Source organism: Dipodomys ordii, unplaced genomic scaffold, assembly GCF_000151885.1.
Source record: "Dipodomys ordii isolate 6190 unplaced genomic scaffold, Dord_2.0 Scaffold82, whole genome shotgun sequence".
Classification (NCBI taxonomy): domain Eukaryota; kingdom Metazoa; phylum Chordata; class Mammalia; order Rodentia; family Heteromyidae; genus Dipodomys; species Dipodomys ordii.
Genome location: NW_012267298.1, coordinates 11,264,079 through 11,277,963, shown reverse-complemented (window position 1 = coordinate 11,277,963; position 13,885 = coordinate 11,264,079). Strand labels below are relative to the sequence as shown.

At 42.2% G+C, this 13,885-nt stretch overlaps 1 protein-coding gene across 1 annotated transcript in view; it reads left to right on the top strand.

The window, feature by feature from the left end:
* Positions 1-13,885, top strand: part of Ptk2 (protein tyrosine kinase 2) — a 227,886-nt gene that overhangs the window by 4,398 nt on the left and 209,603 nt on the right. The gene's annotated exons all lie outside the window — the stretch shown is intronic.

The window sequence follows — 13,885 nt, the reverse complement described above, 5'->3', positions numbered from 1 at the left end:
GCTTTTTTCTTTTTGCTTATGTGGTGCTGAGGAATCGAACCCAGGGCCTCATGCATGCAAGGCAAGGGCTCTACCACTGAGCCACCTTCCCAGCCCAGGCCATTTAGTTTTGAGTATAAAAGTGATGGCAGCTTTGTTTATTTTTGCCAGTCCTGGGGCTTGAACTCTGGGGCTTGAACTCAGGAGCACTGACCCTGAGCTTCTTTTGCTCAATGCTAACACTCTACCATTTGAGTCACAGTACCACTTCTGGCCTTTTCTGTTTATGTGATATTGAGGAATCCAACCCAGGGCTTCATGTGTGCCAGGCAAGCACTCTACCACTAAGCCACATCCCCAGCCCCTGATGGCAGCTTTAGACCCAGCCATCCACTCACTGGTTGATGACCTAGGTACCAGGTCAGCAAAAGTAGACATGACACCTTGTTAACCACCAAAGCAAGTGGCTGTTATATTTGTTTGGGTGAATAGTGATGGGACTCAGGGTGGGCTTGACAGATGTGGGCAATGGGTGGGCAGATATGACAGGAAGAGTAGCATCTTTGCTGACTAGATTGGTTAGGAATATGGAAGGATGAGAAGACATCTGTTATTTTATGGCTTTGAGTACCTGGAAGGAAGGGGCCATAGTAAACTGGTAGTGAAGAATAAAGAAGGTTTGGAGGGGGAGAATCAGTGCCAAGATTTGAGACATCTGTTTGATATTTCTCCCACTGCACTTCTGTAAAAGATCTAGAAGCAGGTCTCTATAAATACAGAATGTATCCATCAGCGTTTGGCTAGGAAACAGAAGTTGTGGGAGACATGTTTTAAATAAATTAGTGTCTTTCACACAGGCAGAAGGGCTAGATGGTGAGCCCTTCCCAAGAGTGCTCTGAAGTTAGTGGTAATCCAGGTTTGGGAGTCCATTGGCTGGTTTTGGGGACCTCTCAGAAGCCACTGGGAAGTTTAGCACAAACACTTGGGGTCTTGGTTACCGAAACTTGGTAGAATTCTTTTTTTTTTTCTTCTTCCCTCCTGCACACAGTTCTCTTTGATCTTACCCAGTCTTGCAGGATTTCTGTCAACTCAACCCTGAGTTGTAGCCTGTAGGGGTTTTGGAATGTAGCTTTGGCTTCTTTGAGACAGGTGTCAACTAGATGATTGGTTTGTAAGGTGGGAGTTGGGAAGAGAGATTTGGACTAGAGTCACCATGGCGTCTACAGTGAAGTGATACTGCCTAAGAGGGAGCAGAGGTAAGGGAGGGAAGGCCAGAACTTCGGGACTCCAGTAATACCATGTTTGAGATAGGGGAGGGGCAGCTGAGAGATGAAAAAGGAATCCCCTGTGAGGTGTGAAAACATGGAGAAGATAATGTTTGGAAACCAGGCAAAGGGAAGTGGCTGTGATGATCCCTGTGAGTCCCTGGTAACAGGTCAAGTGGGGTCTGAGCAATGGTAATTGGATTAACTGTGTGGAGGTTACTATAATCTTTTTTTTCTTTTGGTGTGGGGGGGCGGTCCTGGGGCCTGAACTCTGGGCCTGGGCGCTGTCCCTCAGCTCTTCAGCTCAAGGCTAGCGCTCTACCACTTGAGCCACTTCCAGCTTTTTTTTCTTTTTTGCTTATGTGATGCTGAGGAATCGAACCCAGGGCCTCATGCATGCAAGGCAAGCCACTTCCCAGCCCCCAATCAGAAAGTTTTTGTGTGAAGGTCTGGGAGTCTGAGCCATTAGGTTGAAGTAACAAAGGGAAAAGAAGAATTTGCAAAATTGAATATTTTGTGTGTCTACTTGTTTAGAAGACCATTTGTATAATAGTTGCCCTGTCCAGAGTCTCTGTGAGATAATTCTGTCATTTGAATAATCTTAATAATTGGCTTATCTTGACTTTCTTTTTCCATGGAAATCAAGATTTTCTTTAATACAATTGGATTCTATCCCCCACATTTTGAGTATTAGGATATTCTGAGTCTTGTTTAAATTTTGAGTTTTACATTCAGACACTCCAGATTGGGCTGGGAAGGTGGCTCAGTGGTAGAGTGCTTGCCTTGCATGCATGACGCCCTGGGTTCGATTACTCAGCACCACATAAATAGAAAAAGCCGGAAGTGGTTCTGTGGCTTAAGTGGTAGAGCTCTATCCTTGAGCTGAAGAGTTGAGGGACAGGACCCAGGCCCAGAGTTCAGGCCCCACGACCGACTGACCAAAAAAAAAAAAAAAGACACTCTGGATCTATCTTGCTTTTTACATCCTGAATATTAAGGTATGAAACTGAGTCTTGTCAAATACTTGGATGTCATGGTTGGAGACATTTGGTCTTATTTAACTTTTGGTTTTATTTAAATTTGCTGATAAGATGGTGGTTTGAGTCTTTGAATCACCTGCTATTTGCTTTTCAGTGAACAAAAACCTTCTGCACTCTTGTCCAGGTTTTCTTGTTGCATTTCAGTGATTAGACAGGTGGAATGTACTTGTGGCTCCTCACCTCCACCTAGAGCCTGTCACTTTTCAGGCTGAGGTGATGGTGTCCAGTTTCAGCTGTGCCCAAATGACCATGAGTCTCCATGAGTTACCTTGGCCGGAGTTGCTACAGGAGATACCCATTTGAGTTAAATTGATTCCTAGGTGGTTCTTTCTCTTGCTATCTCTTTCCATAGAACTTTATTTGGTATCTTCAAGGAGACAGTGTGGCTTGTCATATACTTTGATAGCCATTATTTCTTCTGAGTATGACAGAAGGGGGTCTGCTCTTGAAATGTATTAATTGCTCATTAATGTTCCAGTACAGTTGTAGTTCTTGAACATTTTAGGCCTTTCTTACACAGTAGACTTTTGAGGGGATATGATAAGCAGTGTGGAGTAGAAGTGGAGTAGAGCCGGGTGCCGGTGGCTCATGCCTATAATCGTAGCTACTCAGGAGGCTGAGATCTGAGGATCATGGTTCAAAGCCAGCCCAGGAAGGAAAGTCCATGAGACTCTTCTCTCCAATAAACCACTAGAAAACCGGAAGTGGTGCTGTTTCTCAAATGGTAGAATGCTAGCCTTGAGTTGAAGAGCTGAGGGATAGTGCCCAGACCCAGAGTTCAAGCCCTACGACCGACCAAAAAAATGGAGTAGAGTGGGGAGGAGTGCTGGCTTTGAACAGATTTTGCTTTGAATTTGAGGTTTGATCCTATGTGATCTGTGTGTGTGTGTGTGTGTGTGTGTGTGTGTCTGTGTCTGTGTCTGTCTGTCTGTCTGTCTGTCTGTCTCTGCGTGTGTCTGTGTTAGGGGGAGGAGTGCATACCAGTACTAGGGCTTGAAGTCAGGGCCTGGGCTCTCTTCCTAAGCTTTTTTACTCAAGGCTGGCATTCTACCGTTTGAGCCATAATGCTTCCTCTTTTGGCTTTTTGGTAGTTAATTGAAGATAATCCCATAGATTTTTTTGCCCACACTGGCTTTGAACTATAATCCTCAAAGCTCAGCCTCCTGAGTAGCAGTAGGATTGCAGGTGTGAGCCATTGGTATCTGGTTCCAAGTTTCTTTCTTTCTTTTTTCTTTTTGTCGGTTGTGAGGCTTGAACCCTGGGCCTGGGAACTGTCTCTGAGCTCTTCAGCTCAAGGCAAGCACTCTACCACTTGAGCCACAGCACCACTTCCAGTTTTCTAGTGGTTAACTGGAGATAAGAGTCTTAACGGACTTTCCTTGCCCGAGCTGGCTTTGAACTGCGATCCTCAGATCTCAGCCTCCTGAGTAGCTAAGATTACAAGGCATGAGCCACCGTTGCCCGGCTCCAAGTTTCTTAAACTCTAAATCTGTCAAAAAACTGTCCCCTCCACCTGTAAAGAGAAGATCACTGAAACTTTTATAAGTTGATAACAGTTTTGTGTACACAGGCATTCATATAAATAATGACAAATTACTGTTTTTAGGGCACAATCAATCTGATATTAAACAAGTACAATTCTTAATCTTGAACTTTGTTTGACTCATATTGATCAAAGGACTAGAAAGTAGTTTATATTTGTCATTTTGCACTGCATACCAAATGGGCAGCTCATTATTAGAATTTAGTTGAAAATGAACTATACAACTTGTGGGTAGAGACAGGAGGGAAAAACTAGGAGCCAGCGCGGGAAGGAGTGACATTGTTCAAAAGGAAATGCACTCATTACCTGACTTGTGTAACTGTAACTCCTCTGTACATAACCTTTATAATAACAATTAAAAAGAACTTAGTAACTTGACAGCATCTCTCCTGTAGTATATTCATTTGGTTAGTGGCTTAATGCAAACCTTGTGTCAAGTACTAGTATGCAGTGAATGAGACACAGTTATCTCCACTGTGAGCAGCTGCAGAGTCTAGTATTAGAACTTTTGATTAAGAATTTTTTTTGAAGCATAAACAAGCTTTTGCTCACCTATTTTCATAATCTCATATTCTTGAGATGTTTCTGGTTTTTCCAAGAGTTGTGACCTGTTTATGTTCAGAATGTAGTTTACAGTTTATATGTAGAACCTACTGGTAGACTAGGTTATATGAAGTGTTGGTGTGTTCTGGACTTAGGGGAATTTCCAGATGACTTAAATTGTAAAGATGTAACTGGTTAAGAAATAGTGAGATTGAGCCTTATTTAGCAGTTAACATCCAACAGATATTCTGTTTACCAGGGCTTAGCGTACTTAATTCCAGCCAGAGAGTTTATAATCTGTCAGTGTGTCATATAAATTGGAGCTCAGCTCTCAGAGACCTCTTTGGTCATGTGTACTTTGGGAAGCCCAGATTGTGTTTATTATTTTAACATTATTGTTACAGGGTTAGTTTGAGACGCTAGAATAGCAGAGATAAGCCAGTATTTCCATTTTTTGCCATGTGACCTTGGAGGATTTATCACTTTTTAAAAAAATTTTTTTGGTGCCAGTCCTGGGGCTTGAACTCAGGGCCAATGTACTATTCCTGAGCCTTTTCTGCTCAGAACTTACCACTTGAGCTATAGCTCCATTTCTGGCTTTTTGGTAGTTAATAGGAGATAAGAGTCTCAAGGACTTCCTGCTCAGGCTGTGTTTGAACTATGGTCCTCAGATATCAGCCTTCTGAGTAGCTAGAATTACGGCATGAGCCACCTGCATTTGGATGATTCGCTGACTTTTTAAAGCCTTAGTCTCTTTCTGTATAAAATGGAAATAGTAATAAGAGTATGAATGAGCTAAGCATGACCAGCTCCACAAATGTGGAGCATTACTGTTAGGGTTTTGGGTTGTTAGGTGGAGTTGTGACAGGTGGGTGATAGAAGGCTGCATAGTTGGGTTGTACATAGAAATGACAGCGTTGTAAGTATGGTGGTGGAAGACTGATGTCTGATAATGAAGCACAGCTTTAATGTATAACAAGTAGGAAATTTTACTTTGCAGGTTACAAAGGGAAAAGGACTGAGAAGCCCAAAGATCTATTTATACCTGTCTTAAAATACACTCATTCATGCAAAAAGGGAGAGCGTATCTATCTTACAAAATATCTTTGGAGAGTAGAGAATGTATTTCATTGTACAGTGAGCCAAGTTTAATTTTTTTAAAATCCATCTGGAACAATTTAAATTTATACAATTTGTAGACTGTACTTTAGGCTCTGTTTGAACTAGTTCATACATGTATTTTATCACTTTTGTAGTTAAAATTCACTGGTGTGTGTTAATAAGGATGGACTAGAAAGAGTTTATACATAGCATGTATGAAGTTGCCTCTTTCCAAATAACATGCTGTTATCAGTGTTTCCTGTCGTCTTCATTGAAGCTCATGTTTTCTGTATCTCCTTCTTTTTTTTATTTTTTGTAGGTTGTGGGCCTGAACTCTGGGCCTGGGTGCCATCCCTCAGCTCTTCAGCTCAAGGTTAGCTCTTTACACTTGAGCCACAGCGCCACTTCTGGCTTTTTCTGCTTATGGGGTGCTGAAGAATTGAGCCCAGGACTTCATGCATGCAAGGCAAGCGCGCTACCACTGAGCCACCTTCCCAGCCCTCATTTTTGTTTATACTCAAGTTTTGATGAAGTATTTTTCTCCAGTGGGTATTTAGGTGAAATTTTCAAGACTGTGCTTGCCTGAAACCTGATTGATTTGTGGTTTACCTGGGTAAACCTTCTGTATTAGGATTCATTCCTCCATGACTCAAAGGCACTGCTCCATTGCCTACTTGCTTTCGTGTTACTCTCTTTAGATTCTGGAGCTGAAATAATTCCTCATCTTTTCTTGTATCTTCTCCTCCAGTCCTTAGAAGCTTGTAAATTGTTGTGTTTTTTATGGGGGGGAATGTAGTACCTGGGATTGAACCCAGGGCCCAGAGACTAGGATGCTAGAGAAGTGCTTTACCCCTTGAGCTATACCCCTGTTCATTTTTGCATTTTATTTTGGAGATGGGATCTTACTAACAAGATAGGATCTTGTCCAGACTGGCCTGGAACTAGTGATCTTACTGTTTCCATCTCCTAAGTAGCTGGGATTATAGCCATGTGCCACCAGAGAGGAGACACACTCTCTCTCTCTCTCTCTCTCTCTCTCTCTCTCCCTCTCTCTCCCTCTCTCCCTCCCTCTTCCCCTCTTCCCCTCTCCCCCTCTCCTTCCCTCCTTCCTCCTCCTCCCTCTTTCGACTGAGACTTGAACTCAGTAACTGATGCTTTCACTCATTGGCTTGTGTTCTATCAACTGAGCCACAATTTCAACCCATGCAAGTCTTGTTAATCTTTCCTTGATAAGTTCTCTGATTTTTTTTTGTGCTTGCCCTCCAAATAGTTTTATTTCCTCCTTCCCTTTTGTTTTCTCTTTTAGTTGATCCAACTCTTGTTAGGTTTTAATTTCTTTCTTTTCTTTTCTTTTTTTTTTTTGGGTCGGTCGTGGGGCCTGAACTCTGGGCCTGGGCGCTGTCCCTCAGCTCTTCAGCTCAAGGCTAGCGCTCTACCACTTGAGCCACAGCACCACTTCTTGCTTTTTTTCTTTTTACTTATGTGGTGCTGAGGAATCGAACCCAGGGCCTCATGCATGCAAGGCAAGCGCTCTACCACTGAGCCACCTTCCCAGCCCCATAGGTTTTAACTTCTAAGAGCCTATTTTATTCTTTTTAAATTATTTCACAGTTGCAGTGTTTTATCTCTAGGTTATTGAAAATTTAAATGGTTTCTGCTCCCTTTCTTGCTTATGTTGGTCTCTGTGTTATTTAGAGGCTTTTCTCATGTGTCTGGTATTTACTTGTGGTGAATCAAAAAAATTCTTTGGAAGCTTTAAGCATGTAGGTGGGACCTTTTGACTTTGAATTTTGCCTCAAGATATTCTGGATCAACCATTTGTTGGGGGAATTCCATGTTATTTTTGTTCTTTTAGGCAAATCTGATTTCCCAAGAAAGTTCTCACAATCTTTATCCTATACGGTAAAGATCTAAATTTCAGACGTCTCGGAGCTGAGTGTGTGTGTGTGTGTGTGTGTGTGTGTGTGTGTGGTGTGTGTGTGTGTGGTGTGTGTGTGTGTTTGTGTGTCTGTGTGTGTTTGTGTTGCAGTTGGCCAGGTTGACTTCAGGCCAGAGATGCTCTCCTTTTCCCCCCGAGAATTGCTCTTCAGTCTTCATTTTGGTTGCAGAGAGTGAGCTACACAGAGACAAGGCTGGTGTTGAAGCTGTCTACATTGCTGCATGGTTTACAGTCATCACTTGTTCTCTTCTCTTGGGCTTCCGCCTTCTTTTCCCACAGTTTACTTGCATTTGGAGCTGCTGGTTCAGAGCCTGCTATGCATCCTGCTGTGGAAATGGAACTGGTCCCCATGCTCATAGCTGTAGTCTGAGGGTCTGTTTAAGTCATTGGCTGAGCTTCCAATCTCTTACGGTTTCTCTTTCCCTCAGGCTTCGCCCCCCCCCCCCATTTTCTTTATTTGTATTTGTCTTGGTGTTTGTCTGCCTCTAAAGCTTTTCTCATTTTCACAAATTTTGTTCCTGGGCTACTGTGACCTGTGTGTTTGATATTTTAAAATTCTTTTTCTGGGGCTGGGAATGGGGCTTAGTGGTATAGTGCTTACCTTGCATGCATGAGGCCCTGGGTTCGATTCCTCAGCACCACATAAGCAGAAAAAAAAGCCAGACGTGGCTCTGTGGCTCAAGTGGTAGAGCACTAGCCTTGAGTTGAATTGCTGAGGGACAGCGCCCAGGCCCAGAGTTCAGACCCACAACCAGCCCCCCCCCCAAAAAAAAATTCTCTTTAGTATAATTTTAGTGGGAGCCAGTGGAATAATGTGTATGTTCTGGTAGTCATTTTTATCCTGAACTTAATAACTTTATTTATTTTTTGGTCCGGTTGTGGGCCTGAACTCTGGGCCTTGGCACTCTTCAGCTCAAGGCTAACGCTCTACCACTTGAGCCACAGTGCCACTTCCAGCTTTTTTCTTTTTGCTTACGTGGTGCTGAGAAATCGAACCCAGGGCCTCATTCATGCAAGGCAAGCACTCTACCACTGAGCCACCTTCCCAGCCCTGAACTTAGTAACTTTTTAAAATGGCAGATTAGTTTATGTTTGTTGTTTTAAGAGTTTTAAATCGCTGGGCACCGGTGGCTCACACCTGTCATCCTAGCTACTCAGGAGGCTGAGCCAGCCTGGGCAGGAAACTCTTTGAGACTCTCATCTCCAATAAACCACTAGAAAACCGGAAGTGGCGCTGTGGCTCAAGCTGTAGGGCGCTCTCCTTGAGCTGAATTGCTGAGGGACAGCGCCCAGGCAAAGACTTCAAGCCCCATGACCAAAAAAATAGAGTTTTCAGTGATTTCATGTGAATTTTCTTCACCAAGATAGGAGTTTGGAGACAGGGGCATGATGATACATTTTTGATTTTTTATTCAAGGTTGAGCAGTTTGCACAGTAGATACTGACTATAAGGTGCTAAATATGGCAGAGCTTTTTTCTTCTTTGTTTCTTTTTTTTAAAACCAGGTGTCAGTGTCTTCACTCCTAGAATCCTAGCTACTCAGAAGGCTGAGATTTGAGGATCGCAATTTGAAGTCAGTTGGGGCACGAAAGTCTGTGAGACTCTTCAAGAAGCTCCCCCAAAAGCCAGAAGTAGAGCTGTGTTAGAGCACTAGTCTTGAGCAAAAAAGCTCAAGGACATGTCCAGGACTGGCACAAATAAATAAATAAATATGAAATCTTTACTGAGAAGTGGAGATCATGAGTTTTGGGATGTGAGGCCAGCCCTCACAAAGTTAGTGAGATTCTATCTGAGTAAGGCAGGCATGGTGGTGTGTGTCGGCCTCCCAGCTACAAGGGAAGCAGTGAGTAGGACATTAGTCTCAGGCTGGCTCTGGGCAAAATCGTAGTACGCTAATTCAAAAATAGTTAAAGCAGTGAGGGGAGTGGCTCAATGAGAGCACCTGCCCGACAAGCTTGATGTACTGAGTTCAAACCCTGGTATTCTGTGCTCCCTCTACCCCAAAGAGAAAGCAGTGAAATAAAGATCTGTGTGTACGTGTGTCTATCTTGTAGTATCTTTAAAGTCTCTTTTCTTAGACTGCTGTGGTAAGAGGAAAGAGATACTTGGAGTTTTTTTGTTTAAATTATTACTTGATTTCTTCATAGTTATTGGTACTCCTGAGCTGTGAGTATAATTTTCTGTCTTTCCTTTTTAACTTACTGTCTCTGACATATAGTATCAACAAAACAATTGATTTTGTAGGTCAGGTGAGGGAAGAACTGTAGGTTGCCTAGTGCTACTGTGTAAGATACTTACATTTCTGAAGATAGGCAGTATAATAATCCTGGCTTTAATAACACTTAGAATAGAGGTGAATATTATAATCACTCTGAATTAAAATTACTAATGGAACTCTGTCAGTAACTTTATGAATACAGTTTTATTGTTCTCCCTATTTCACTTTTGGAAGACAGAGAAGTTAAAGGTCAGCAAGTTAGGAAATGGCAACACTGAGATTTAGATTCAATTTGGTTTCAGTATGCTTTTCACTAGTGTCTTATTTTTCTGTGCATTAGATTGAGATGTTACCTTAGTTGCTTATTTAGAGCAGTCTCTTTTTGTAAAAAAATTGATTTACTTTATTATAAAAGTGATATACAGGAGAATTACAATTATGTGTTTCAGATAATGAGTTCATTTACTTTTGTTCAGTGTCTTCCGTTCCCTCACTCTCTAGCAGTCTCTTTTTACTGTGGAGGGTACAAGTTCCAAGATGCCCCAGTAGATGCCTGGAACTGATGATAGTACCAGACCACAAATACGTTTTTCATATACATATATTTCTGTGATAAAGTTCAACTTATAATTTGGGCCTAGTAAGAGATTATTAACAAACAATAATAACTAGTAATAAAAAATAGGACAATTAAAATTGATTGTTGTAATTATTATATAATATAATAAAGATTGTATGGTAGAGGGCATTCTTTCCCTTGAAATTATCCAACTATTTCATCTTTTCACTTAAAGGAAGCACTTTAAAATTTTTAAAGTGTTTAAGTAGTTCAAAGGAATTGCCATTTAACAAAACAGTGTAGGAATACAATATATCTTGATCAGTGTCACCCCTTTCAACATTCTTAATTTTTTTGTAGGATATACATTGGATTCTTTTTTTTTTTTGGGTCCGGTCGTGGGGCCTGAACTCTGGGCCTGGGCACTGTCCCTCAGCTCTTCAGCTCAATGCCAGCTCTCTACCACTTGAGCCACAGCGCCACTTCCGGCTTTTTTCTTTTTGCTTATGTGGTGCTGAGGAATCAAACAACCAGGGCCTCATGCATGCAAGGCAAGCACTCTACCACTGAGCCACCTTCCCAGCCCTACATTGGATTCTTGACTGAATTCTCTTCCTCTCCCTCTCCCTCTTTCTCTTTTGTCAGTCGTGGGGCTTGAACTCTGGGACCTGGTGCTGTCCCTCAGCTTTTCAGCTCAAGGCTAGCACTCTATCCCTTGAGCCACAGGGCTTTCTGATGGTTAATTGGAGATAAGAGTCTCATGGACTTTCCTACCTTGGCTGGCTTTGAACTGTGATCCACAGATCTCAGTCTCCTGAGTAGCTAGGATGATAGGCATGAGCCACTGGCACCTGCCCCCTCCCCCTTATCTTTATTTATCTGCCCCTTTCTCCTTGACCCCACTTAACCCCTTTGGAGTACCAGCTTAAATAAAATACTTCTTGACTCTGAGACCATTATTGACTAAAATGAGGGATACTTAAACACAATAACCGATAACTGAAATAGCCACAAAGGTGATAGGGGAGAGTAATGTATATAGTTTAGATAGTCAGCACATGTTTGGGTCAGGCGATACACAATTGCATCATACTATTCAGGATGGCACACAATTTAAAATTAAGGAATTGTTTATTTCTGGAATTTGACATTGAGTATTTTTGGACTGTGGTTGACTAAAACTTGCCAAGTGTACTAACACTTTACACCTAATTAAGGTATATAATATACCTACACCTACTTTCTCATTTGAAAGGGATTTTTTTTTTGGGGTGGTGGTGGTACTAGGGTGTTTAAACACAGGGCCTCCTGCTTGCCATGTTAGTGCTCTGACACATGAGATAAACATCCAAATCTGCTTTTTGTTGGTTATTTTGGAAATTGTGTCTGCTGAGCCTTTTTATCCAGGCAGGCTTCAAATCACATTCCTCTAGGTTTCAGCCTCCTGGGTAGCTAGGATTAAAGGGTGAGCCACAAGGGCCTACTACTAAGGGGATTATTATAGAATATCCTTTATAGAATTGCTAGGAACATATAATGTATAGTGTATTCAGTTTTGAAAGTGTTAGTAATTATTATTTGGTAGTGTTCCCCCTCCCCATTATGATGACAGTAAAATTGACCCTTGGAGAGATTAGATGGTTTGTAAGTTGTTAAACTTGTGGAACTCTTTTTGCTACATTTCTTGGTGAACCAATGACAGACACATTGGTAGAAGATTCATAAATCTCTTGTGTACTGGCATTAATGAGCATTTTGTTTTATCGTCTTGTTGCCAGAGTTAATGCCTTGTGGGGTTGAATTTAATGGAGTCAGAATTTCTGGTAGTTTACATTGACTTTGACTATTACAAGGATGTTCTCTGGTTCCCCCCTCCCCCATTTTCATGGAGGGTCTTGTTCATTTCCTTCTCATTTCTGTTTACTCAATTCTCATTTTAGTGCTAGTTATTAGCAGAATTAGGCTATGCATTGCAGTTTCCTACCAAAGCCTAGAGATCTTGCTTCTGTTTTTTCAATTCCTCCTGTTTATTATGGGTGAAAGGGAAGAGCTTGTTCTGTGCCTACACTTTGCCAGGTATGGATGTGGTTTTTGTATCACAGTTGTGAGGTCTCTTGGTGTTCTTGTTTACATTCCCTCTATCTGTATTGCACTTTGCTTCTAACAGCAATCTGTTTATAAGAGTCCATGATGAGCACAGTTTCTGTTTTTCTCTACTTGACCTATAGTTTTCACTAAATGCTGCATTAGGAATGAAATTCTCTTTGCTTAGTAGATTTGATAGCCTTTCAGCATCAGCAGTATTCCTCTAAAGGTATTTCCTGTTGGTATAGCATAAGCTGCTTCCATAGCAGACATGTGCAGCATTCTTACTCTTCCTGTGAGGTGCATGCGTCTTGGGAGAGATGGTAGGCTACTTCCTGGTGACCTAGGAGCTGCCCATCAGCTTAGTGGAGCTTTATTAGCACCAAGACACAACCTACTCAACTGGGTGTGGCATTTTATTTCAACATTTGAACATATATCAACCTAGTCTCTTGACCAGTATTCCAGTATACATATACACCTCCTTTCTAGGCACAGTATTCTAGTATACACATACACCCCCCAACCCCTCTTCTCCTCCTCCTCTTCCTCGAGTCTAGCTGTGTAGACAGTGAGTTTCATGAAGTTATGCTGAAGACCCAGGTCCCTGGACTCCATTGAGCCCTTGATTCCTGTGACCCCTGCCATATGGCTCTGGTTTTGTCGTAGCCAACTCTTACAGAGGTGACTTTCAGTCCATGCTTTGTTTCCAGACCATATAACAGGTGAAGTCATTTGGGCTGGAAGTAGTTTAGAACTTTCTCCTAGGACAGCAAAGAAAATTTTGGAAACAATTGAGTTGCTAGAATCAGTATGTAGATCATTTCGGGGTTAATGAGGTGTGATGGAAAGAGTGAAAACTGACCTAGGACCCTTCTGCCTAACCCCTGTGTTTGTGAGAAGAGGCACCTTATTTTAGAACCAGGTCAGATGAACATAGTTGAGGGGTTGGACTGGGAGATTCTGGATTTTAATACAAAGAGATATTTCTTAAATGGGTAGGATGCTAAGCATTATCCTAGGCGATGACCTTCCCATGTGAGGAAAGTAAACAAAACCCCTTGGGGGTTTGAGCAGTATTACCTGCTGTGAGGACTGATGAGTCGCTTCCTTAACCCTGCATAGAGGCTTTCCAGTAGGGGTGGTGTGTCACAGCTCTGGAGAGCAAGTATACACTGGCTGGGACAGAGCAGATGGCAAAGATGTTCAAAGTGAAGCCAGAGGACCAGCTGTGGACTGACTGCAAAGGGTATCTAACTGTGAAGGAGCAGGTGCTTTGGCTGAGGACTGTAGGGAAGGCCCAGGTGCATTTTTACTTGTTTGTATCATTTAAAATCAGGGACAGTTGGGTAGATGAAATTAGAATGAAAAGCAACTGTTTGTCCTCCTTCAGCCCCTACCTCTACTTCACAGTCATGTTTTTTTTTTTAATTGTGAAAATACTGTACAGAGAGAGGGGTTACAATTACATGGGCAAGATAATGAGTATATTTCTTTTTTTTTTTGTCAATCGTGGAACTTGAACTCTGGGCCTGGGCGCTGTCCCTCAGCTCTTCAGCTCAAGGTGAGCACTCTACCACTTGAGCTACAGTGCCACTTCCGGTTTTCTGGTG